At 44.0% G+C, this 26,040-nt stretch overlaps 1 protein-coding gene and 1 non-coding gene across 2 annotated transcripts in view; one reads left to right on the top strand and one right to left on the bottom strand.

The window, feature by feature from the left end:
- LOC126282042 (fat-like cadherin-related tumor suppressor homolog) overlaps positions 1-26,040 on the bottom strand; it is a 1,587,586-nt gene that overhangs the window by 1,453,458 nt on the left and 108,088 nt on the right. The gene's annotated exons all lie outside the window — the stretch shown is intronic.
- Trnat-ugu (transfer RNA threonine (anticodon UGU)) lies at positions 25,879-25,952 on the top strand. The gene has a single exon. It is a non-coding gene; the product is annotated as a tRNA-Thr (tRNA).

Genomic DNA, 26,040 nt, shown 5'->3' with positions numbered 1-26,040 from the left:
TAGAGCTAACCATGAATGCCTGTGTGCGTTACACCTGCAACATTCGCCGATATGATCATGTTAGTGCTTCATACTCCGAGCTAGGGTGGCTGCGGTCAGACAAACTGCGTGACTACCACACTCTATGTCTACTTCACCGACTCCTCGTCGTGCAAGCACCCCGGTACCTTGCTTCAGAGATTAAAGACCTGTCATGCCATCATAATCGAAACACGAGGTCACTCTTATTTGGTATCCTAACTGTGCCCACTCGCAAAACAAAAACTTTTGCAAACTCCTTCTCAGTTGCCGCTGTCCGCCTCTGGAACAAACTGCCCCTTACCTTGAGGAAAATACAATCTCCTACTACTTTTAAGAAGAAGTTGAAGCATTTCCTACTATCATCCTCATAAAGTTCTCCACAAAATTGATGTACAAGGCCAATCCCCTCATCTGTCAAATAGCAAAGCTAGCGTCTCCTATCTTGCTCCTGAAATGCCTTCATCTATCTCTATTAGCCACGCAATCTTCTTTTCCTTTATATTTCCTTAATTATGTTTTTCAGAAACTGTAAGGATTTGTGTGCCCCTGTACATCACGTAAACCGATTTCCGTCCAGCTCGGGTAACTCGTTCGTGGTGCGCCTTCTCTTGTCCTAGAGTGCACTTTAGCTAGTCTCTCTGCGCTCACCCCGTCCACGCTGTGTTGAGAGGGGAGCCGCGCCCGAGCAGGCCGTGATGAACCCGTCGGCGGCCGCGGGGGCGCCTTTACGACGTCGTAAAGCGGTGGGGCGCAGCCACGCCCTCCGACCGCTTCCCCTGGCGCCGATTGAGACGCTGGGCCAAGCGGCTCCGCACCGCGAGTCGACGGGAGGTTCTCAGCCAGCGCGGCACACCCAGCCAACAGCCACTCGTCATACCGGGCGCTTGCGCCGGAGCGACTACTCACGAGGAGCACACAGCAAGTGTCGTCATCCGACTACCCGGGAACTTCGTTCAGTGACCATGTGTCTCGATTTGTCCGTCTACACTAGACCATTCCCGAAAAAACGGCGCTCACAGTGTTCGAGATATTCTCAAACTGCTCGACGTGCCTTTCACAGCGCGGTACCCGCAGATGAAATTTGCATCCGAATTTTGCGCCATTTGTTTGGAACCAGATTATCGTTTTTATTTGTTTCATTTTTACTGTTTCCATTTAACTAGCTCTGTCCGTGGAAGCTTACTACACGAATGTTTCTTATCAAATGTAAACGATATAAGAGGCAATTTGATCAACCGTCTTCTGTTGTTTGCAGATGACGCTGTCGTTTATCGACTAATAAAGACATCAGAAGATCAAAACGAACTGTAAAACGATTTAGAAGAAATATCGGAAAGGTGCGAAAAGTGGCTGTTGACCTTAAATAACGAAAAGTGTGAGGTCATCCACAGGAGTGCTAATAGGAACGCGTTAAACTTCGGTTACACGATAAATCAGTCTAATCAAAAAGCTGTAAATTCAACTAAATGCCTAGGTATTACAATTACGAACAATTTAAATTGCAACACATAGCAAATGTTGTGGGGACGGCTAACCAAAGACTGCATTTCATTGGCTGGACACCTAAAAATGTAACAGGCCTATTAAGGAGACTGCCTACACTACGCTTGTCCGTCCTCCTTTAGAATACTGTTGCGCGGTGTGGGATCCTTACCAGATAGCACTCACAGAGTACATCGAAAAAGCTCAAAGAAAAGCAGCACGTTTTGTATTATCCCGAAATATGAGAGAGAGTAGCACAGAAGTGATACAGGATTTGGGATGGACATCATTAAAAGAAAGGCGTTTTTCGTTGCGACGGAATCTTCTCACGAAATTCCAATCAGCAACATTCTCATCCGAATTCGAAAATATTTTGTTGACACCGACTTACATAGGGAGGGACGATCACAAAGATAAAATAAGGGAAACCAGAGCTCGTACGGAAAGATATAGCTGTTCATTCTTTCCGCGCGCTATACGAGATTGGAATAATAGAGAATTGTGAAGGTGGTTCGATGAACCCTCTGCCAGGCACTTATATGTGATTTGCAGAGTATCCATGTAGATGTAGATGTAGATGTAGAAATAAGAGGATACAATGGCATTATACTACCTGTAAAATTGCGTTTGGACTTCACAATAGGTGTCATACATCTACCGTACTATATGTCTATGTAGGGTATCTTCAGTGGATACAATCTTTGTAAATGCTCATATTCCAATATTTCATTCTCATATCAATTCTTATATTAGTTCTTATACACTGAAGCACCAAAGATCAAATACAGAGATATGTAAACAGTCTGAATACGACGCTGCAGTCGGCAACGCCTATATAAGACAAGAAGTGTCTGCAGCATTTGTTTGATCGGTAACTGCTGCTACAATGGCAGAGTATCAACATTTAAGAGAGTCTGAACGTCATGTTATAGTCGCCGCACGAGCGATGGGACACAGCATATCCGAGGTAGCGATGAAGTTGAGATTTTCCCGTACGACCATTTCACGAGTGTACGATAAATATGAGGAACCTGGTGAAACATAAAATCTCAGACATCGCTGCGGCCGGAAAAATATCCTGCACGAAGGGAACCAACGACAACTGAAAATCGTTCAACGTGATAGAAGTGCAACCCTTCTGAAAATTGCTGCAGATTTCAGTGCCGGGCCATCAAAAAGTGTCAGCGTGCGAAACATTCAACGAAACATCATCGATATGGGCTTTCGGAGACAACGGTGCACTCGTGTACGCTTGATGACTGCACGACACAAAGCTTTAGGCCATGTCAACACTGACATTGGACTGCTGACGACTGAAAACTCGTCGGAAAAGTCTCGTTTCAAATTGTATCGAGCGGGTGGACGTGTGGAGACAACCTCACGAATCCATGGAACCTGTGAGTCAGCAGGGGACCGTGAAAGCTGGTGGAGGCTTTGTAATGATGTGGAGCGTGTGCAATTGGAGTGATATGGGACTCCTGATACATCTAGATATGACTCTGACAAGTGACACGTACGTAAGCATCCTGTCTGATCACCTGCATCCATTCATGTCCATTGTGCATTCTGACGAACTTGGGCAATTCCAGCAGAGCAATACGACACCCCACACGTCCAGAATTGCTACAGAGTGGTTCCAGGAATACTCTTCTGAGCATAAAAACTTCCGCTGGCCATCAGATTCCCCAGACATGAACATTGTTAAGCATATCTGGGATGCCTTGCAACGTGCTGTTCATAAGAGATCTCCACCCCCTCGTACTCTTACTGATTTATGGACAGCCCTCCAGGACTCATTGCGTCAATTCTCTCCAGCACTACTTCGGACATTAGTCGAGTCCATGCCCCGACGTGTTGCGGCACTTCTGCGAGCACGCTGGGGCTCTACACGATATTAGGCAGGTGTACCAGTTTCTTTGATCAAATGTTAAAATGTTCATAAGGGACCAAGGTACTTAGGTCGTCGCTCCCTAGTCTTACACACTATTTAAACTAACTTACGCTAAGAACAATACACACACCCAGGCCCGAGGGAGGACTGGAACCCCATCAGGATCGGTTTCTTTGGTTATTTAGTGTATATCTGTGTGTAAGGCATTGTGAGTGGTTACAATCTTTTTAATATCTCATTTTCTGACATTTCGTTCTCATATCATTCTTATATTACGTCTTATGTTTTATTAGTATGTTGATTCTTCAGGATAATTTTGTGCATTCGCTTGGAGGATACCGATCGTAGAAACTTTTGAAATACGGACATTCCGAACACCTGAACTTCGCGCAAAGGCAGGTTTGCCACAGTGCCATATTTTCGTATGAATCTCATTCGAGAAAGAAACGTCGCTAACGTCGATGAAGATTCCGTGCGTTGGCAATAATTTCGCGGTAAACTACGCATAACGGATAACTTCGCCGAAAATTGGCGCTTGCAGTTGATTATGAATCAAGATACACTACAGGAATGTCACCGAAAACAGTTTAAAATAATTGTCTCATTTTTTTCTTGAAATTCATTCATCTTACTTACGTTCATAAATGTATAAGGACATTGTGATATCAATACACAACGAAAAACATTCGTTCAGTGATCTTCTACAGACATGAGTGATACAAATAAGTAAAAATGAAAGTAACTATCATGTTTCGAACACGAGGCGCAAAATTAACAAGCTACGATGCTAATCAGTGTGGCACCATTTCATCTGATGATATTACGTGGTATAAGGCACATAAACTACCTGAAAATATCTCCAAAACTATGACCGTCGTTTTTTAAAAGACGGTCAAATATCTAGAGACAAGCAGACAAGCTTATTTTGACCCCTCTTTCAAAGAGCGGAGTTTCCGGGAATTGGGGTGATGGCACCTATCGTGTTCTCCGCGTCAGGAGAGTGAAACAATCTTTGGCGAGTCATCGCTATCTTGTTCTTAGCTACATTACATCGTCAATATCTCCTTTGTAAGGTTCGATACTTCATATGGTAGAAATGGAACCCTTATAGGATGGCTTTATGGCCCCTCTGTCTGTCTCCTTGCTGCCTGCCTCTCTCTCTCTCTCACTCTCTCTCTCTCTCTCTCTCTCTCTCTCTCTCTCTGACAGGCTCTATATACCGGCTCCCAGGTTGCTGCCATATTTCTCGACTTTCGAAAGGCGTTCCACTCAGTTCCGCACTGTCGCTTGCTACAAAAAGTGAGCGTTTACGGTCTATCCAGTGACATGTGCGGTTGGATAGAAAGTTTTCGAAGAGACATGGAGCAGTATGTCGTCCAGAACGGGGTAACTTCAATAGAAACCAGAGTAACTTCAAGAGTGCCCCAGGGAAACGTCATAGGTCCTCTGCTTTTTACGATTTACTTAAACGATCTGGCTGATTGTATTTACAGCGGCCTTAAACTGTTTGCCGATGATGCTGTAGTCTACAGAAATGTAGTATCACACGAAAGTTGTGAACAAATCAATGAGGATTTGCAGAAAATAATTGCGTGGTGTAATGACTGGCAGTTATCTCTCAATATTAGTAAGTGTAACCTACTGCGTATAAAGGCGAAAATCCCCATTAGTGTATGAGTACAAAATAAATGATCAGTCTCTGGAAGCGGTAATATCAGTCAAGTATCTGGGTGTGACTATTCGAAAAGATCTCAAATGGAATGGCGAGGCGAACTCTAGATTGCGGTTTATTGGTAGAATCCTGAAGCGATGCGGCCCTTCAACAAAGGAAATAGCTTACAATACGTTAGTTCGTCCAGTCTTAGAGTATTGCTCGTCTGTATGGGACCCTTCACAGATGGGTCTGAATCAAGAGATTGAGAAGGTCCAAAGAAGAGCGGCAAGATTCGTGACTGGTACATTTAGCCATCGCGAGAGCGTTACAAATCTCATAGAAAGTTTGAAGTGGGACACACTTGCAGATAGACGAGGCGCTAAACAAAAGCGACTGCTCACTAAATTCCGAAATCCAATCTTCATCAAGGATGTAGAGAATATATTATTACCTCCAATTTTCAAATCAAGTAATGATCATCATTCAAAGATAAGGGAAATAAGAGCTCGTACTGAGGCTTTCAGACAGTCGTTTTTCCCTCGTGTGATCCGCGAGTGGAACAAAGCGGGAGAAATATGACTTTGGCGCGAATTGTGCCCTCCGCCACACACCGCTTGGTGGCTAGCGGAGTATATACGAAGATGTAGATGTAGATGTAGACTGTCTGTCCAGCCGTTAAGACCTCCTGTTCTCAGGAATGGGTGCAGGTATCCAGTTGAAATTTCATGTCACACAGCACGCACGGTCTGTGGTCTCCTGAGGACGGAAAAAACATTCAAAATTACGGCCGTATGTAGAGACCTCCGTCTCATCTATTGATCATGTTTTCATAGCTCTTAAAGTATGCACTTTTGTGCCCATGTTTACTGCAATTCTTTTCTTATTATGGTTCATACTACTTCCTCCCAAGGTACGGAAAGCAAAGGGTTTACAGAAGAATATGTGTACTGTCAGATGTATCAGATGGATTTTCTTTTATAGCTGTCCACTCAGTCGTTCCCAGACCAGCATCCCCTACCTCAAATTGATACATTTACCCTTCTCCACAGCTTCTAACGTCATCACGCCACCACCCAGTATAGCAGCCAACTCCAAGTATAGGTAAGGGGCGATCAAAAGGCTTCTGTTCGAAGGCCGCACAGTCCAGAATCGGTATGCCAATTAGGCAAAATCGCAGTGAGCACTGAGGCAATCATCTAAGCGACGCACCAGGTTGAAGATGTCCGTTTGGTATAACACCTTGTCTTGTTACGTGAAGAAGTGCATAACTGGCTGTTGCATATTCTCATCCAACAGGAATCGTCGACCTTTCACGGCCTTTTTTAAGGGACCTATACTGAGAGATGGCGTAACTTCTGCGTTACGACATTTGTGATATGGAGATGAACTTTGCCTCGAAGTAGCAGCAACCAGAACTTGGCGCACCACGCCGTAACCATGTTTTTCGAGGGATATGGTGCCACTAAACATTCAACATTCTTCGATGGATGTCTACTGATGTTTATTCTTAGGAAACGAAAAAGACAGCGCTTTGGTTCTTTCTGGACGCATTTGATGTTAACGTCACCATAGTTCACGTTTCCACATGTATTGCACGCGCGCTGCAAAAAAACGAACGTCACACTAATCCCTCGTCTACATGTCTGAGCTCATATGCTCGCATCGGAGTCGCGATACGTTGCATGTCGGCGGCAGCTCTCACAAATGAAAACATTTTGATCGCCCATATATATATGGGAGAGATGGGCCATGGAGGACAAATTGGTTTATAGGCAACTAGGGACTAGAAGGTGTGCCGGCCGGAGTGGCAGAGCGGTTCTAGGCGCTACAGTTCGGAACCGCGCGACCGCTACGCTCGCACGTTCGAATCCTGCCTCGGGCATGGATGTGTGTGATGTCCTTAGGTTAGTTAGGTATAAGTAGTTCTAAGTTCTAGGGGAATGGTGACCTCAGTGTTAAGTCCCATAGTGCTCAGAGCCATTTGAACCAACCATAAACAAACAGTTTACGAGGTAATTACGACTGCGTGGTTACCACCCTCTACCGACGTAATTCGGTGTAAATATCGCATGGCGGTCCGTTGTGTAGTCTTCGTTAACATTTTCAAGACGTGAAGTTGTAAGTAGAAGGGATATGACTTCATAGTTCGCAGTCAGAGCGCGCTAATGTCGGCTGTTTGCGGAGCGCCAATTGTGTTGTGCGAGTGTTAGTGGTAACATGGAACATTTCAGTAACGAGGAGTATGCGGACATATACACGGTGGGGAAAAACTGTGTCACGAAATTGTAACCCTGGATGGCTGATGCCAGTAGGAACCAAAATTACTAATGTTGTGTACGTCGACGACGCACAGTTTTTTAAACTACGGAAACTCGGCGCCACGCGCTCCGATTGGCTGCGGGATTGCCCTGTTGCCGGATGCTCTGGACAACGCTTGATCGCGAATGCTTTGCCTGCCGGAGATAGCGATGTATCTAAGGCGGCTCGCACGCTCGGTGGTAGCGCGCCAGCCTTACGCTCTGGGGGCGAATCCACTGGTGTCCCGACGCATCTATTGTAGTTTCTTGATAAGACGTACCGGGAAGAAACCCATCAACAACTGTTAGTTCGCGTATAGAAAGTCTTTTTGAAATTGTGTCGGGCCTGAAAAGGGCGTTTTTGTTGCTAGGACATTTGCTTAGTTACAGCAGGTGCTCGAACTGGCGACCCTCTGATTTGACACAAATCTTGGTAACGTCGAACGGTGTTTTGCCGAACTCTTTCAAAGATTCCTAATGTGATTGGTGGCATGCTGAATGCGATCCATTAATTCATCTTCGTTTCTAGGTGGTTGCCGTACGGGTGCGTGAACTAGAACCTTGAAATATCCCCACAGGAAAGAGTCCGGTGACGTGAGGTACGTTGATCGCGGGAAGCACGAGTACCTCTGCCAATTACAAGTCCGTCCAAGAATTCATTTAAATATCTGCGCACAGCACGACTGTTATGTGCGGGCGCCGTATGTCCAGGGGCACATCTTCCAGCAGGCGGGTAGTGTTTCTTGCAAAAAGTGAAGGTAATTTGCCCCAGTAAGTCGAGGAGGTAGACGGACCAGCCCAATCAGATGGTCACTCACAATGTCTGCCCAAAAGTTGAGCGTGAGGATTTCCCCTTGACCAGTAACGAACGTTTCGTCGCTAAACAGCAAAATGGCGGGGAATTCGCAGAAACCACCGGCAAAACCCCAGTCTGTGTTCATAGTCAGCCACAGGATTTAGGTCATGGGCAGGGTGAAAACTAAATGGATGCTGGCCGTCACCCCTCGAAACATCCCAGGCTAACCTATGTGTGACCCCAATGTAGTGTCCAAACGCTCGAGTACTTGTCGTAGGTGTTTACTCGAGGCACTCGAGAACAGTCTCTTCAAAAGCAGCATCCTGTCGTGTTTGAGGTCTCCCAGCATCACCATGATATCACGCTAAAGGGCCTTTGTCGCCAAGTCGCCGGTGAAGTGCTGTGAACGTGAACGAGTGTGCGTAGCGTCTTGCTGGGTACCGTTCCTCATACAACCGTCAAGCTTCATGCACATAACCGTCGGCTAGTTCATAAACAAAAACCACATCTCGTTGTTCTTCAAACGAATACTGTGCCGCCATGCTTCCTGTAAGACTAAATCGTAGGTGACGTGTGTGTGCTCAGAAGAGAAGCTTACGTGTGATTGACTCTGAAGTGAGGTACAGACAAACACCAAGACCTGTTCGACACGTGAGCGTCTCACGTTGGGGCAGTGACGGGGCGAGGGACGTTTGTATGTGTGAACCGACAACCAGAGCGCTGCCCGTCAGTCGACGAGCGGCAACAGGGCAATCCCACAGCCGATCGGAACGCGTAGCGCCAGGTTTCTGTAATTTAAGAATGATGCGTTATCGACCAACACAAAATTAGTTAGTTTCGCTCCTAATGGCATCAGCTATCGAAGATTAAAATTTCGTGTCGATTTCTCTCCTCCCTGTATTTAATGTATGGTAGGGCAAACAGCAACATACGGGAGCTGCACGCTTGTGCTAAAAAGCATCTCCTGCCCAAAGGCACCCCGAGAGTCACATCAGTGCCCCGCGAAAAACTGAGAGCATTGCAGGTGTTGTCAAAGTGGGAAGTCTTGCACGAATTACTCATGTGCTTGAAGATGTGGAGCTGGAAACAATCTAACACTCTCTGGGAATCTCGACAAGAGACTTCCTACATAAATTTTCCTGTCAGTGGAAGCAACAAGAAGCAGTAGGAAACCCTAAGTTTGACAACAAGTTTTACTTATGGATTGAGCAGGGTTCACTCGTGATGCTGCGTTTAATTATCACAATTCTGACGTTTGAAGTCATCTAGGCTTCAACCCACGTGCTGTCAATGATCTCCACATCATCGACGTTTCCCTTTGAATGTGTGATTAAGGGTACTAGGTGATCGTCTTAATAGGCCGTACGTGTTGGGCAAACAAATCTGCGACATCATCTGGAAGGATAGCTCGACGAATCTTAGAGCTACCCCGGAGGATGTGGTAAGTGCATAATGGGGCAAAGCACCTTTTGCTGCTATGGTGAAACGGCATCTAATCGGCCAAAGATGGAATGGACGGGGAGGACCTGTATCCTAGCCTTCACGATAATCTGATCTGAAATGCATCGGTTTCTGTATTTTCGGCCATCTGATGGGTGTAGTGTACAAATCTCCAGTTAGCTCATCGATGAGTTGGTGCAGAGACTTGTCAGTGCTTGTCAAGATTTAGAAATAATCCATACGTGTTTAAAAGGATTCAGAACTCCTTGAGGCGACAGGTACAGGCCTGCATCCAGGTACAACGACGACACTTTGAACACATCCTTTACCTACGAGTACTTGTACGAAGCTGTTGTATTCATTCAGAACACCTGCACTTCTACCATAGAATGTCTAATAGCCTTTCTCTAAATGATGTACAGTATTGTTACCTTTTCCTAGCTAGGATGGCGTTTACACAGAACCAACTTACTGATGGCTGGTAAGCACAATGTCGCAATTATCTCGCAAATGGTCAGTTTCTAGATCTGTGCTTGCTCAGACCATTTTTGCTTCTAGTATCGTGTAGTTTTAAGTGTAAGTCATTAATTATGATACTACCTGTATACAACACTTGTGTGTTCTCTTAGACATGTAACTGTATGGCACATATTGTGCACACATTTCCTCCTCCTCCTTCATTCCTTTCTTGTCTTCCTGCCCAATACCCATTTTTCAGCTGCACAGTACACTTCTTCCCCCTCTCTGCCTGGCTCTTCTTATCCCCTTTCTATCGACGTCCTTCTCCTCCTCTTTGTCTACCCACACAATATACCGGTGGTGCACAGTAGCCAAGATGTCAGGGGTTAGCAACCATCCTTTGCCCTCACACCATTTTCCACATGAGCTACTTATCTTGGCAGTACTTCTTTCTAGACAATAAGCAATTGTGTACCCAATATTGTTGAAATTGATCCAGAGTTTTAGGAGGCGATGTGGAACATACACATATATACCCTTTATACATACAACACAAAAACATTCATGTATATGTGTGCGTATTCATGTGTGTATGTGTATGTTCTGAATGTTAAGTGTAGCATCAGTCGAAACCAGATTAGGCACTTACAATTTTATCTGAGCAATTGACTGCAAGGACCTTACTGTCTTTAATTTCTGAAATTGAAATTTGTGTTAAGTTCCTGTGGATGGGGCAAACTGCTGAGGTCATCGATACCTAGGCTCACGCACTTCTTAATCTAACTTAAATTAACTTTCGCTAAGGACAGCACATACATCCATGTCCGAGGAAGGACTCGAATCTCCGACGGGGGCGGTCGCGAGAACCGTGCAATGCGCCTAAGACAGCGCGGCTACCCCACGTGGCTTTGATTTCTGTCGACACCGTTTATGACCTAATGAGATAAGATATGGTTCTAGCAAAAGCTGTGTTCTCTTGTCTCATATTAATATTTCACATCTAACTCGAAAGCGCCTTCATTTCTCGCCAATGACGAAGGTATCACGTACCCTTACTGAATATCCATTCCCGGGAGAACGAAAGCAATTTTGATGCGATGCAACAAGAGGAAAATGGCATTTAGAAGATTTTACTGTTGGTCGATTCATATGTCGAAAAGCCCCTTCCGGAGTTGTATGGAATTATATTTCGCGTGCCGCTGCTACTGAGAGCCGTCGGACCCCACGGTAAAGGCAGGGGTGTCCGGAGGCAGCCATTGGGCTACAGAAGCAAAGACAAAGCGGCACAAAACTGTGACGCTCCCCCAGAAAGCCGTCTTCAATATTTGTCTCAAGTTAGACTCCGTTGCGTCGCGCCGGCAGACGAGCCCCCATTCAGCGTCTCGGACGGGCACTAAATCAGGCGCGCAGCAAGTCAACATGGCTGGAAGCTCTCCAAGGAGTCCCCCCTCCCTGTAGGGCTGCACTGGGTTGGGGTACCACTGAGCATCTCCGTTGCCGCCACCATCGCTATTCATACCGTGGCGGTAACAAAAACATTGCCGCAGCCGCCGACTGCTAAAAGCGGAGAATTAAGTTTCGGCGCGCACTGGGGAACGGTTGCTTCCCCTCCTACTCCCCTATCCCCGTCCCACACCCTTCTGAGACCGGCTACATTCACGGAATTAGCGCCGCATTCAGGCAAATTATTTTAATAAGTGGTATTAGTTAGCGAAAGGGAAATTTACGTCGCGAGCGGCGAGTTATGTCGTCGCTAATGCACGGAAGAAAGAACTGTTGGGCAAGAGAAGGGGGCGGGAGGCCTTTTTTTTGTAGGGTGGGGGTGTATGAGAAGGGTGGCGTCCAGAGGCTAAGAGCAGAGCGGAACTGTACTTGCCTCAACAGAAATTAGATTCCATTAATTTGTTCTCCGGTACGAGTTTTACTTCTGAGTGCATTTGTCTCGAATTTAAAGAGCACTGCTCCGCCACTTCCGAACTCGTTCAAATTTTGTAGGATTCAGTAATGTGATACTATTTTTACATTCAAGTGACAAATTTGAGCTCGGAGAGAAAATTATCGAGTATAACGCCGTTCTCCTAGCAACACTCTGAGATCAAATCTTAGTTCCCCATAACAAAATCCGGAAGGATAGATTTATTTGCTTATTTCAGCTGCAAAGATTAGAGGTTTCAGGCCTTCATTTAATCATACATTCACAGTAAGTTAACATTACAATAGGCACGTAATAATAATAATAATAATAAAAGCTACAGTAATGAAAATATGCTATTTGACAATAACATTGTGTGAAATGTCGTACCTGAACAGTAACATCGAACAGAACAGGAGTACAGAAGGAACCAAATTACGTAAAGAAGCACACTCAAAAAGGGAAGAGTGGGAAATTATAGTGTATGATTAGCGTTTGAAATGGAAGGAAGGAATCAGAAAGAGAACCGACGAACAGTGCTGTAACTAAAGCAGGCAGTTGCGATGTGCTGAGAGGAAAGCAACACTGACGGTAACAAGAAAGGCTTTAAAATACTCTTGAATGAAAAGCGTTTTGGATAAGGACGTAGGTTACTAAGTAGTGCGTTACAGGGTCGTACGTCTGAAATGGACCAATATAATGATGAAGAAGGAAGATTATTGACGATTATGGTAGATTATGGTTTAAGGTACTGCCGACAACGAGATCTGTAGAGACAGGCAGAACACAAGATCAGATTGTCTCAGTTAAGGATGAGGAAGGAAACTGGCTGTGCCCTTACAAAGTAAACAAACTCTGGATGACCGAAAACGGATCTGAACTGTTGCCCTCCTGAATGCGAGTACGGTATGTTAACCATTGCGCCACCTTGCTTCATGAGTATAACGAGAAAACAGCAATTTTCTTGTATTGGAAGGCTGGTAATAACACCCAGCAAATGGGTGACGTCATCCTACAGATGTAAGAAGCACATTGCAGGTGGAAATCCAAAAAGGGGGTCATGGGGACCAAAATCCCTCCCTCCTCCCCAAAGCACCTCCTTGTCCAAAAAATAATAATAATAATCACATTCATATTTTTACATATATCAGTTTCCAAAGATTTCAGCTTATTTTCAGAGAATAAACTTACATGAAAACTAAAGGGTGTCTCTCCTAACTCTGCCACCTCAAATATCTCTAGAACAACAATAGATATTCAAGAACGGTTTTCACCAGCATGAACGTACGGTAGGGGCTTAGGAAACCAAAATACTATGCAAAATTTTAAAACGTAAACAAACACTATTTTCAACACAAAGTGAAGTATTTTTAAATGGACACCCCCTATTATTTTGTATGCAATCAAGAGCATGAAAAATCACAAAAATAATGGCGTTGGTTGCATCTCAATACGTCCATTACATCCAGATAAATTGCGTAACAAAACTGACGCTTTAAATAAATGACGCGTACAGCTAGCGCACGTCCTGAGACTCAAGCGTGCTCCTCACGATGCCGGCAAATGTGATGCGATTGACGTAGGAGTGTTAATGTATGGTGAGGTATTGTATGACAACATCATTGACCCATATTTCATTGATGGCGCTCCTAAAGGGGGTAGTTTAGCCCCTCCTTGAGCTGCACCTTACTTGGACTGGTTGTCCTCTTATAATGTGTCAAATAATGCGCTATCATAATGATGGATGTCCTGCGCATAATATTTATTGTTGCGAAATGACAACTACAGGAACAGTTAGTAGTAACACACTAGGTTTCACGTTTCTAAACCTCATATGTTCTGAAATATGTGGGTTGTATAGGATAGCAACAGCGTCAAAGTTTATGACGTAATGCATCGAATGTAGTACTGTGCTCAGAGCAGGGGTTCCCTGCACTGACGCCTGTATCCTGCCGTAAACATACCAATATCACCACGACACTCTCTACCTTCAGTGTACAAGCGTCTCCTAATGTGGTCTGCTGAACTGAGCTCATACTGTAATTCACATACTTGCCACTTTAAAACCTGTTTTCTTGTGGCTTGTTACATTTGCTGTCATCTAGTCGATATGCCGGCCTTCAGTAACTAAGGAAAACTAGATATCACTTTAATTTACAGCGAATGTCACAGAAATGAGCAGGTTCGAATCCTGCCTCGGGCATGGATGTGTGTGATGTCCTTAGGTTAGTTAGGTTTAAGTAGTTCTAATTTCTAGGGGACTGATGACCACAGATGTTAAGTCCCATAGTGCTCAGAGACATTTGAACCATTTGTACGGAAATGCGACCGCAGCTGTGACACTGTATACAGAACGCTAACCAGATCGGCGGTGTCTGTCCGTCACCTCGAATAATCGGCAACATCTGCAAGGCACTCACCGAAACAGGAAGCTGGGCTCCCGCAAAACGTCGACGCACAACGTCAGCGACTGGCAATGGAAACGAAATCGCTGTTGTGGCTCCTATAGCGCACAATCCTCAGGTTGGGTGTACGAAAAATTGCACGAGGTGTAGGAATAAGCCACAGTAGTGTGTGCAGAATCTTGCATCGGCATCGGTTTCATCCGTTCCGTATCTCACTGCACCAAGAACTGTACGGGAATAACTTTGAATCCCGCATTGCATTCTGTCGTTTTGCACTTCAGCAATTGCAAGATAATCCAGTATTCCTAAGAAATACGTTGTTTACGGATGAGGCTTCATTTACAAATCATGCTAATGTGAATCTGCGGAACACGCACTACTGGTCCGTGCAAAATCCCCACTGGATTTGCAAAATCTAATCAACGACAGTGGAGTGTCAATGTTTGGTGCGGTATCATTGCTAACTGTATTGTAGGTCTCTATTTTTACCGTGGAACGTTGAATGGACAACGATATGCACCATTTCTTCAACGTTAGCTCTCCTAATGGAGGATCTAAGATTGGAAATTCCTCTATCAATGTGGTTCCAACATGATGGATGTCCCGCACACAACAAAAAAGATGCCAGAGACGTTCTAGATACGACATTTCCTAATAGGTGGATGGGGCGGGAGGTACTATGCGATGGCCAGCACGGTCCTCCGATTTGACGCCATTAGACTTCTTTCTCTGGAAGGCAGTGAGAGACAGAGTGTGTCAAGAACTCCCAGCGACAGTAGAGGATACGCAAACATCGTATTACTGCGGCGTGTGCGGCAATACCTTTAGAAATTCTACAATCTGTGCAACACTCTCGTTACCCGTCCGTAAACGTGTATTGCTGCTAACGGAGGGCACTTCGAACATATGTTGACAAGTCCCATAGTGCTCAGAGCCATTTGAACCATTTCATTGGTGAAGATGTGGGTGTATTTTCTATGCTGGATGTAATGCACGACAAAACAGTTTCTGTGGGCGACAGGACACTAGCAAATGTGTTTAGCAAAGTGAATTCAAGTGTGTTATCTCTAATCGTAGCTCTAGTTGTCATTTCGCTACAACAAACATACATTTCCAATATGAAAAACGTTGCTTTGCGCTGGACATAATACTTGTTTATTTCTGGGGATTGTGCATACCTTTCCATTGTGTGAGCCCCTGACATAGGCAGCGTGAGGAGTAATTAAAATTATGTTGTGTATTTAATAGTAACTGAAGTCATACTCTAGCTTTTTGGACTTACAGAGTGAGAAAATTGCTTGGGTAAGGTGAAGGCTTATACTATTACACTATTTCTAATTGCAACTATCCATTCACATATTAAATATTCAACGGTCGTTCCTTGTTTTTATGTGAACCTGGAGAAATTTTTTATTTAATAAAGATGTCTTTCCGGATACTGTTTTTTTTTCTGGTAGCCTGACACCTTCCTACAAACTCCCCACCTGCTAAAGTATTCATAAAACGTTTTAAAGTGTAACTTATGGCACAGAAATACAGTACTGGAAATGAGTTGGTCGCAACTTAATTTATTCACCGTTTCGCTTTTCGATACACCATCATCAGAACACAGCTGTGGCGAGAACAAGAAATACAGTATAAAAAATACTGATGGTAAATTTTTTCATCCATAATGCAGCGATTTCTGCTTATACTTACAATGAAGTTCAAATTAAAGTTCACGAAAGTCAGTGAAAATGAGACTCTAATACTTATGAACGTAAGGGCCAAACTGCTTATGCATCGATAACGTATCGATGAACACAACAACACAGACTCCACATGGCTTTAGAAACAGTCATACTCAGACTGAATATCAAAGAATATGACCACTATGAAAAAAGTGAAGCGGCGTATAGACTAACTACATCTACATAGATACTCCAAAGCCACCATTAGTTGTGTGGCGGAGGATACCCTGTACCACAAGTTGTTATTTCCCCTCCTGTTCCACTTGCAAGTAGAGCGAGGGAAAACCAACTGTCTGTAAGGCTCCGCAATTTCTCACATCTTATCTTTGTGGTCCTTACGCGCAACGTATGTTGGCGGGAGCAGAATATTTCGGCAGTCAGCTTCAAATGCCTGTTCCGTAAATTTTCTTAGTAGTGTTTCTCGAAAAGAACGCCACCTTCCCTCCAGGGATTCATATTTGGGTTCCCGAAGCATCTGCGTAACATTTACGTTCTGTTCTAACCTGCTGGTAACAAATCTAGCAGCCCTCTTATGAATTGCTTCGATTTCTTCCTTCAATCCAACCTGGTACGCTCCCAAACAACTGAGCAGTTCTCAAGAAATATGTGGCATCAGCGTCCTATATGCGGTCTCGTTTACAGGTGAACCACTCTTTGTTAGAACCCTCCCAATAAACCGAAGTCAATAATTGGCCTTCCCTAACAAAGTTTTAACATGCTCGTTGCACCTCTCATCGCTTTGCAACATTAAGCCCAGATACTTAAACAACTTGACTGTTACATGAAGTCGCAACTAATAAGAAGTCATACAGGTGTGGTGATGGTAAGTTCCAATGGGAGCAAACTGCTGAAGTCATCGGTACCTGGGCTTACACACTACTTAATCTAACTTAAAACAACTTACGTCAATTAAACGCCCGAGGGAGGACTCAAACTCCGACGGGGGGAGTCACGCGAGCCGTGGCAACGAGCCTCGGACCGCACTGCATACAGGTAGGTGTAATCCATTAAAATGCCAAAGTAATAAAATACTACCAAATAGGTTGCGTCGTGTAAATGTAGACAGTATATGCAGAACAAATACAGACATGAAGACAGCATTACGTAGATATTACACGACAGACACAGAAAAGATGGAGCGTACAAATGGTTCAAATGGGTGTGAGCACTGTGGGACTTAACTACTGAGGTCATCAGTCCCCTACAACTTAGAACTACTTAAACCTAACTAACCTAAGGACATCACACACAACCATGCCCGAGGCAGGATTCGAACCTGCGACCGTAGCGGTCGTGCGGTTCCAGACTGTAGCGCCTAGAACCGCTCGACCAGCCCGGGCGGCTAGAGTGTACAGTCAATACGAAAATAGCACATATTTCTTTTATCTTTTCTTCGTTTACAATGCAAGATTAAGACAAGGCAAACCTACGCTTCTGGCATTTGTACACTTAGAGACAGCTTTTGACAATGTTGATTGGAATACTCTCTTTCAAATTCTGAAGGTGGCAGGGGTAAAATACAGGGAGCGAAAGACTATTTACAATTTGTACAGAAACCAGATGACAGAAGAGTCGATGGACATGAAAGGGAAGCAGTGGTTGGAAGGGGAGTGAGACAGGGTTGCAGCCTCTCCCCGATGTTATTCAATCTCTATATTGAGCAAGCAGTAAAGGAAACAAAAGAAAAATTCGGAGAAGATATTAAAATCCATGGAGAAAAATTCGGAGTACATATTAAAATCCATGGAGAAGAAGAGGTTCGCCGATGACATTTTAATTCTGTCAGAGACAGCAAAGGACTTGGAAGAGCAGTTGAACGGAATGGACAGTGTCTTGAAAGCAGGATATAAGATGAACATCAACAAAAGCAAAACGAGGATAATGGAATGTAGTCGAATTAAGTCGGGTGATGCAGAGAGAATTAGATTAGGAAATGAGACACTTAAAGTAGTAAAGGAGTTTTTGCTATTTGGGGAGCAAAATAACTGATGATGGTCGAAGTAGAGAGGATATAAAATGTAGACTGGCAATGGCAAGGAAAGCGTTTCTGAACAAGAGAAATTTGTTAACATCGAGTATAGATTTAAGTGTCAGGAAGTCTTTTCTTAAAGTATTTGTAGCCATGTATGGAAGTGAAACGTGGACGAGAAATAGTATGGACAAGAAGAGAATAGAAGCTGTCGAAATGAGGTGCTACAGAAGAATGCTGAAGATTAGATGGGTAGATCACATAACTAATGCGGAGGTATTGAATAGGATTGGGGAGAAGAGGAGTTTGTGGCACAACTTGACTAGAAGAAGGGATCGGTTGGTAGGACATGTTCTGAGGCATCAAGGGATCATCAATTTAGTACTGGAGGGCAGCGTGGAGGGTAAAAATCGTAGAGGGAGACCAAGAGGTGAATACCCTAAGCAGATTCAGAAGGATGTAGGTTGCAGTAGGTACTGGGAGATGAAGCAGCTTGCACAGGATAGAGTAGCATGGAGTGCTGCATAAAACCAGTCTCAGGACTGAAGACCATAACAACAACAACAACAACAACAATGCAACTGTGATAAAGGCAGTAGGACTACTCTCTATTTAGTTTGTGCCTGGTTGGGCTATATATGTACCTTTTTTATGTTAAAATCTTGCATACTTCGTTGTTGTTACTATCATAATCTTAGGAATGTGTGACACATTGGAAGTACGGCTGAGATCAAGAGAAATTTTGAGGTGGGACTGGGGCAAGGACGGAGAGATTGGACTCTCCGGCGAACCGAACCCTAGAAGCGCGCTAGCCTCGCTCTGTAGCTCGACTGCAGCCGAAAGCTGCCGGAGTTGCGCGACTGCTTCGCCAGCCACCGTGTGGGTTAACTATTCAGATCCCTCGAATCCTGCTCTGAGCGTCTCTCTTCCGCGTTGCCCTGCTTCTGACCACAATATTCACGCACTGATTCGTTCCAGCTGCCTGCAGCTTCTGAGACAGCGGGCGGCGCACAGTGTTTGCGGTGGAGAGGCCGCCTGGGGCGGTGCAGCGGCGGTCAGTGCTCCTCGGTCCCCCGAGCTGTCATCACAGCCCCCACCCCCGCCCCCGCCCCCGCCCCCGCCCCCTCCGCGGAGCCGGCGGCCGCTTACCACCGGCGCCCCACAACCGGTTTGTGTAACATTTCCTGCCGGCGCACGAGCGTCTGGCCGGCGTTCACCGACCCGTTCGCCCTACTCCACTACCTCCTTCTTCCGACGTTGTACCAGCTCTTTGCTCACGAAAAGTGAAAACCTGCTCGCCGAATAAGGGTGGATTCACACTTGCTGGAACATTACAGTCACGTTTTTGAACGTCGACGGTCAGAGGAATTCCTGAGAATTCACATTACACGGCACGTCAACGTGGAAGAACGCTGTGGCGTTACAGCTTGGTCATAAAATACTCACCAAAGGCGCTATCCGTAGTTCGTGGTAGACCGTCATAATATGCCGAAAATTAGTTTAAAGCACTTTGCAACGATTTCTGTTGGACTTGATGATGAAGAACAGAGAGAAAAAAAGAGCCTGGATAAGAAAAATGTTAAAAAATCGAGACTGTGAAGGAGGTTTCCACTTTTTACAAGGAGCAGAAACAGGAGTAGTCATCGTTCTATAGATATTTCAGAATTTCCAGACAACAGCTTTCTACCAGTTGAGATAAAATTCAAGATTTAGGCGTCCCATATCACCTCGACAGAAGCTGATGGTTTCCCTGCGGTATGTACTGCCAGACGATGTAGCCGAGTAGTTCTAGGCGCTTCAGTCCGAAACCGCGCTGCTGCTGCGGTCGCAGGTTCGAATCCTGCCTCGGGCATGGATGTGTGTGATGTCCTTAGATTAGTTACATTTAAGTAGTTCTAAGTCTAGGGGACTGATGACGTCAGAAGTTAAGTCCCATAGTGCTTAGAGCCATTTGAACAGTATGTACCTGAACTATGTTTACATATATTTCTGCTACCTGGTATTGTTAATTTATTACGAATCTTATTTAAATTTCCCCATGACGTATCATTTCACTCCCTGGTTTTCTTTAGCTATTCCACTGGAAAAATCTTGAGATACTTGCAGCCTGCCGCGAACGCCTCTCTTGTGGCAGCCTCTTCAGCTCAAAATAGTTTCTGCAGATGACTCCCTCAATTACTTGTAAGACGTATTCTACTGTTTTTGTTTCCTCTACAGTTTTCAATCTTGCGGCTCCATCTAGTACCATGGAAGTTATTCCCTGATCTCAATACGTGTCCCATCATCCTGTCCCTTCTTCTTGTCAGTGTTTTCTATATGTACCTTTTTTTTCGCCGATTCTGCGGAGAAGCCCCTCATACCTTACCTACACCTATAACTATTAACATACTCCGCAAGCCGCCGTACGCTACATGTCGGATTGTACCCTCCACTACTATAGTCATTTCCTGTCTTGTTCGACTTGCAAATTGGGGGGAAAAGCGACTATCTATAAGTCTCCATAGGAGCCCAAATTTCTCTCACCGTATCTTTGCTGTCTTTACGCGACATGTAAGTTATCGTCTGTAGAGTCGTTCTGCTGTCGGCCTCAAATGCCGGTTCTCCGAATGTCCGCAACATTGCCTCGCGAAAAGAGCGTCGTCTTCCATCCATGGATTTTCCAATCGAGTTCACAAAACGTTCTCATAGTTCTTGCGTGCTGATCGAACCTACCGCTAACGAATCTACCATCACGCCTCTGAATTCCTTCGATTTTTTCCTGCAAAGCACCTGATGGGGGTCCTAAACACAAGGGCAGTAATCTGTAACGAATCTTACTAGCGTTACAGATACCGTCTCAAAATTCTTCCAATACAACGAATACAAGCATTCGCCTTCGCAACTAACACACTAATGTGCTCATTCCAATTCATACTCTTTTCAGCATGACGCCCAGGTATTTAATCGACGTGATTATGTCAACCAGCTCATTAAAAATGCTGTATTCCCACGTTACATAATTTTTTTCCTACTCATCTACATTAACTTGAATTTTTCTACATTTGAACAAGCTGCCATTCACCACACCAACTAGACTTTCTGTCCAAGCCATATTTTATCCTGCCACAGTCACCCAACAGCTTCATCAGCAAACAGCAGTAAAGTGCTGCTCACCCTGTCCGTCAGATCATTTATGTATACAGAAAATAAGAGCTGTCCCGTCACACTACTTTTGAGCACTCCTGACGATACCCTAATGTCTCAGGAACACTCGCCGTAGAGGACAACGTAGCGGTTTCTATTACTTAAAAAGTCTTCCAGCCACTCACATATCTGGAAACTTAATCTGAAAGCTCGGATATCTTCGTCTCAAACGCTCAGATTACCTCCTGTTTAGGTTTTCGCGTAGGACTGAATAAAAAGAAAAAAAATACGACACAACTTGACTAAGAGAATGTATAGGTTGCTAGGACACATCTTGAAGACCTGAAGCAGCAATGAATTTGTGACTTTGGTGATTCAAGAAAGTATGTGTGTGTGTGTGTGTGTGTGTGTGTGTGTGTGTGTGTGTGTGTGTGAGGTTGGGGGGTGGGGGGAGGAGATAAAAGTTTTACAATGAGACTGGCATGAATACAGCAAACAGATTAAAATGGCTACAAGTTTCGAAAAGCTATGCAGCACTGAAGAGGCTTGCATTAAACCAAGTCTTCAGACGGAAGACCACAACAACAATAAATCTACATCATAGCACTACGAAGGAAAATATGATTTTTTAAGGAGGAATGAGTAAAAATTTATTACAAAAATTTCTGCTTCCGCTGAAATTCGATCACGAAAGGCCACTGTTCGGATTCTCTCTGAAGATAGTATCATAATACATTCACTGGCCACATGATTTAATATCTATACCGAAACCTTATCATCTGATACTCCCGCGATGCGCTTGCAATCTCCAAGTAATACATTGTCACGGGTCACAAGCAGGAAAGATACTCTTTTCTCCCTCGCTTTTATTTACCAGCGGATGTGGCCAAAACTACTGAGAAATCTTCGATTACTTTGTACTAGGAAAGAAAAATGAGTAGCAAGTATCGGTTTCCTTCGCCTGAGTTGTCACAGACAGCAAATGTTTGATTTACGTTGAGACGCTTAAACTCGGTATTCCGCGTTTTATTGCTGAAAGAGACAACAACCACAGTTCGGGATCATTAGGAGAATCAGCTACAAACAAAAGCCAATAAATGAGATTTCATGGATTATTACTGTGACTCAGGGGAACTGCCGCACCGCAAACATTAATTAAGAGTATTTGTCGCTATCGCGTTACTATCGCTGACGATACCAAAATCCGAGCTTGCCAATTTGCTTTCAGTTGGCTGGGTTTCTCGAGACGAAGTTGCAAACTTCGAGAGCGAGCTAATTATGATAAATCCGGCTGCAGGCTCCTCTCCCAATCGCGATTGCAGCTACAGATCCATCGCAGTAACTTTCAACCGCTCGCAAGATGGCAACGGAAGGGATACCTGGGGAGGGGGTGCGGGGGGGGGGGGGGGGGCGGAAGAGTAGTTTAATGGGGTGGGAGCACAGCAGTAATACGTGAGACGCATGTATCGAGGAAGAACACTTCTCGCTCTATAATGTCGACCGACGTGCTACACCAAAAAGTGTGGTAGGATGTGCTTTGTGTCCTAATCTATTTTATCCAGTTAGGGAATGAGTGATTGAATAAGTTGTTGATTTCTAGCGAACATGGAGAAATGAAGAAACAGACACACTGCAGTTCTGTTGGGCAGTTTACATTCCATTATAGTACACGGGAGAACTCTAGACAATCGTTCACTATCTAATTCTGTTGACATGTAGGAAGGATTTAAAGAGTTGTCACTTTCTATTGTCTGACTGCCAAGTTACTTACCCTAGTGGCATGAGAATCACCCGAGAATCGTGCAGAGATCACAGGAAATGTGTTGCTCTTACCTGAAAATAAGACGAACCAAAATTAATAAATGTTATTTCGGAAAATGTTACTTAAACAAAACATTTCAATGTGACACGGTAGATACCATTTCATAAAAACATAAGAGTAACTGATTTAGAGAATTCGTGCTCCACTGCTTTGAAGCTCGAACTGCGTTATTTACTTATTTCTAGCTCATATACCTCTAGGTCTGCTAACTCAAAAATACAGCACACAGTTAATTTTTATTCCGCACAGAAACAATTTGTGTAACATATCGTTAGGTAACTTATTTCACGGGCGTAGTCTGTAGCTAATCAATTAAATACCGCGACAAAATTACTTAATAACTGAATAAATAAACTTCCTAATTAATAATTAAGTTTCCAGTCTTTCTTAACTGCACTTTATTCCGAAACACATACCTCCAGGGGTCCATAGAGTTCCTGACATTCCCCAACAATTAGCATCCCGCCACATGCAGTTGAAAACATATCTACATTGCGGTATTCACTAGTATTTAGTTATATGCTTGTCAGTTTTACTTTTCTCTCGTCCCTTTTATTAAACAAAGCCTACCGAAATTCCTTCACAAAAGAAGACGAAGTAAATATTCCAGAATTTGGAAGAAGAACGGCTGCCAACATGATTAACTTTGAAGCAGATATCCTAGGAGTAGTGACGCAACTTAAAAACACTTAATGAAAACAAGTCTTCCGCTCCAGTCTATATACCAATTAGGTTCCTTTCAGAGTACGCTGATGCAATAGCTCCATACTTAACAATCATTTACAACCGCTCACTCAATGAAAGATCCGTACCCAAAGACCGGAAAGTTGCAGAGGTCACACCAATATTTAAGAAGCGCAGCAGGAGTAAACCACTAAATTACAGGCCCATATCATTAACGTCAATATGCTGCAGCATTTTGAAACATATACTGTGTTCGGGCATTATAAACGATCTCGAAGACAACAGTCTATTGACACACAATCAACACGGATTTAGAAAACCTGCTTCTTGTGAAACACAACTAGCTCTTTACACTCACGAAATGTTGAGTCCTACTGGCAAGGGATTTCAAACTGATATCGTATTTCTGTATCACCAGAAGGCTTTTGACACTGTACCACATAAGCGGCTTGTAATCAAATTGCGTGCTTATGGAATATCGTCTCATTTATGTGACTGGATTCGAGATTTCCTGGCGGAAAGGTCGGAGTAACCGGCACAAAGTCATCGAGTAAAAAAGAAGTGATTTCTGGCGTTCCCCAATGTAGAGCAATAGGCCCTCTGCTGTTCCTTATCCATATAAACTATTTACGAAACAATCTGAGCCGCAATCTTACATTGTAGAAGATGATTCTGTCATTTTTCGTCTAATTAAGTCATCAGAAGAACAAAACAAATTGCATAACCATTTGGAAAAGACACCTGCAGGGTGCGAAAACTGGCAATTGACACTAAGTAATGAAAAGTGTGAGGTCATCCACATGAGCACTAAAAGAAATCCGTTAAACTTCGGTTCTACAATAATCAATCAACTCTACAGGCCGTAAATCAACTAAATACCTAGGAATTACAGTTACGAGCTCTTAATCTGGTAAGAACACACAGAAAGTTTTGTTGGGAAAGCAAACCAAAAGCTACGTTTCATTGGCAGAACACTTAAAAATGAAACAGATCTGCTAAAGAGACTTGCTATACTACGCTTGTCCATTCTCTTTTGGAGTACTACTCCGTGGTGTGGGATCATTACCAAATATTACTAATGGAGTACATCGAGAAACTTCAAAGTGTAGCAGACGTTTTATATTTTCGAGAAATAGGGGAGAGAGTGTCACAGACATGAAACAGGAACTGGGGTGGACATAATTAAAACAAGGGCGTTTTTCGTTGCGGTGAAATCTTTGTCACGAAATTTCGACCACCAACTTTCTCCTCCGAATACGAAAATATTTTGTTGACGCCGAACTACTGAGGGAGAAACAATCATCATAAAAAAGGGATATCAGATCTCGCACGGAATGATGGTGTTCGTTTTTTCACTGCAGTGTTCGAGAATGGTATAATAGAGAAGGTGGTTCGGTAAACCCTCTGCCAGGCACTGAATTGTGATTTCCACAGTATCCATGTAGATGTAGCGGATAAACCCTCAACATTATACCTTTTCGGGTATTTTGTTTGTCGTTGTTGTTGTTGTGGTCTACAGTCCAGAGACCAGTTTAATGCAGCTCTCCATGCTACTCTATCCTTTGCAAGTCTCTTCATCTCCGAATAACTACTGCAACCTACATCCTTCTGAATTTGCTTAGTGTATTCATCTCTTGATCTCCCTCTACGATTTTTACCTTCCACGCTCTCCTTTAAATTGGTAATCCATTGATGCCTCAGAAGGCGTTCTACCAACCGATCCCTTCTTCTAGTTAAGTTGTGCCACAAATATCTTTTCTCTCCAATTCTATTCAATACCTCCTCATTAGTTATGTGTTCTACCCATCTAATCTTCAGCATTCTTTGTAGCACCACATTTCGAAAGCTTCTATTCTCTTCTGGCCGAAAGTATTTATCGTCCATGTTTCACTTACATACGTGGCTACACTCCATACAAATACTTTCAGAAACGACTTCCTGACACTTAAATCTATACTCGATGTTAACAAATTTCTTCAGAAACGCTTTCCTTGCTATAGCCGTCTACATTTTATATCCCCTCCACTTCGACAGTCATCAGTTATTTTGCTTCCCAAATCGCAAAACTCATTTACTACTTGGGCAAATGTCTATAAGGTACATTACATATGTAGAATTGTGAACAGATGGGAATGTGAGTCTCACAGGAAGCGTGCAAGGGATAAGTCCCTGCAGTAGCGCTGTTCATCTGTGTCCTCGGTGGCTCAGATGGATAGAGCGTCTGCCATGTAAGCAGGAGATCCCGGGTTTGAGTCCCGGTCGGGGCACACATTTTCAACTGTCCACATCGAGGTATATCAACAACACCTGCCGGCAGCTAAGGGTTTCAGTTAGTCATCATTTATGTCAGGGAAA

Source organism: Schistocerca gregaria, chromosome 7, assembly GCF_023897955.1.
Source record: "Schistocerca gregaria isolate iqSchGreg1 chromosome 7, iqSchGreg1.2, whole genome shotgun sequence".
In the NCBI taxonomy this organism is placed as follows: domain Eukaryota; kingdom Metazoa; phylum Arthropoda; class Insecta; order Orthoptera; family Acrididae; genus Schistocerca; species Schistocerca gregaria.
This window is presented reverse-complemented; position numbering and strand designations above follow the sequence as displayed.